Source organism: Octopus sinensis, linkage group LG10, assembly GCF_006345805.1.
Source record: "Octopus sinensis linkage group LG10, ASM634580v1, whole genome shotgun sequence".
NCBI lineage: Eukaryota > Metazoa > Mollusca > Cephalopoda > Octopoda > Octopodidae > Octopus > Octopus sinensis.
The window spans coordinates 66,947,044-66,949,543 of NC_043006.1; positions in this window are offsets into that span (position 1 = coordinate 66,947,044).

Consider the following 2,500-nt stretch of genomic DNA (forward strand, 5'->3'; position numbering starts at 1 on the left):
ATGTTTCATCTACGGGGACAAAATGAATAGATACAGTTTGAGATTTGGGGGCACAGCATATCTGCGTGTGATACTGAAGCATAAACATGATTCTCTTAAGGTAACGATTTTGTACTCCATAACAAATCGAAGATTGTTTGGGCCCTATTTCTTCACGGAATCTCTACCGGTACAGCATGTACATAACTTGACATAATGTCCATTTGGTTGTTGCCCGAGTTGAAAGAAGAGTTAACCGCCCTTATTATGCAGCAAAACTGGGCTCAGTCACATTTGTATAAATACGTATGCGATTACCTCAACTCGCATCTTTCACTACGCTGAATAAGCTGTGCTGAGATAAACAATTTGCCGTTGATGGTCTGCCATTTGCACTCTACCAGCTCTCCAGACCTAACGAATTCCAACATATTCCTTTGGGGGTATCGGAAATAGAAGGTTTTCAAACCCCACTTCCACAGGGCTTACAGAAGCGGATAGGTGACCCAGTATATTTAACTGATCAGACGACAAACACGACGGTAACAGCAACATGGGCGAAATCAACAGCAACAAAAACAACACCAATTAGAATATTCAAGAATCACGTGAAAACGGTAGCATCATTAAAAGAAATGAAACCACCATCCTTACTGTTAATACCTATTTCTTTATTACCCACAAGGGGCTAAACACAAAGGGGACAAACAAGGACAGACATAGGTATTAAGTCGATTACATCGACCCCAGTGCGTAACTGGTACTTAATTTATGGACCCCGAAAAAATGAAAGGCAAAGTCGACCTCGGCGGAATTTGAACTCACAACGTAACGCAGACGAAATACCGCTAAGCATTTCGCCCGGCGTGCTAACGTTTCTGCCAGCTCGCCGCCTTTCTTACTGTTAATACCAGTACATTCAACAACGCAAACAACGCGATTTGTAAACCAAAAGCTGTTTTCTCCGATATATTTCACATACATGATCCAGAAGATCTATCACTCTGGGTCCTAGAGGTCCTAGAGTCTAAGGTCTAAAGAAAGCCAATATACTCTGAACAGCAGAAGAAACGCGAGACGTGTGTAACTGTAGAATATGTTTTAATTTCATTATGTCAGAGATGAATTTTGATAAATCTGATAAAGTCAATTTCTTGGATGCACTTTGACCACAGTCTACTGGTCGTTGTCATGTGTTCTGGTAGTGGGCGGATCCAGCACTTCGAGAACGTAGGTCGGGACTTGTTCAATAGTGTGTATGGCTCCGCTCTGGGTGTTCAAAACAACCATACATCGTCGGTACATTGAGTGCACGTGGTGGTTCACAAAAGACATTGGCACTGTGCCCACACCCTGAGAAAAGCTACCTCCAGTTCCACACGAGTTGTCGGCGGGCCTTGGAACCACCTTGTTCAGTCGTTTTTGGATTTCATCCCACGAGTCGGGCACGGCATGGTTCTGATGTTGTACTGACGCAGGAAATCCATGATGACCCTGGCCGTGTGGAAGGGTGCATTGCCCTGCTGGATCATTTGGCTATAGTGACTCACGAAGAAGGGCATGATGTGAGTTCTTAGGATCTGGTCGATATAGGGCTGCACTGCGATGCCATTCCCTCTGCCTCCACCAACATTTTGCAACATATAGGATCCAATTCTCTGATTCAGGCTCATAGTACCCCATACCATGATGTTTTGGCCACACCACGCAGCCCTCGTCACGACAAAGCGTTCATCCTTCTTACGCCACACCCTCATTATGCCATCCGAGGTGGAAACGCAGGACCGGCTCTCGTTAGAGAAGACTATCGACCCCATTGTTGACGCCGCCAATGCCGGTGCTGTGTAGCCCACTGTGACTATGTCTGACAGCGGAGGCGGTGAAAACAGGTCCTCAAGCAGGACAACGGCAACGTCGTACCGTGTCGTCGCTGATGGGCCGCTGTCTAGTGCTAATGGTCTCGCGAGCTGTCTGGGCGTGGTCACGCGGGGCGCTATCTGTGAGCACGGTCTCCAGTGCTGTTGGTGTTGTATCGTTGTTGCAGGCGATAGATTGTGATGGCATGGACATTGTAAGCTTTCGCAACAACCAGGGCACGCTGCCCTGCTTGAAATCGGCCGATATCATGTCTCTCCGCGCTGCTGACAATCGGGTTATACCTGATGCATCTAAACTACAAATGCCAGGAACGCGGTTCAAGTTGACTTTTATACCCATACCCTCCACAAGACGCACGGCATTTCGGTTTTCATGACAACTGTTTGCTACTGCCACCCACGGCATTCAACGCAGTTGCGTTTTTGTGTCTCGTTTCAGGGAAAGTTGAAATGTTACCTGCAATTTGGGTCTCAGCCATAAACCAGCACGTCTTGAAATATTTACACTTACATCCCCGAAATGAATTTTTAGAATTTACCATATAAGAATCACATTTGAAAAAAATCGAGTTTCTTTTGCGGTTCAGTCTATTGATATAATAAAAACTGCAGAACATTATGCGAAAATGTGTCTTTTCAAAGAC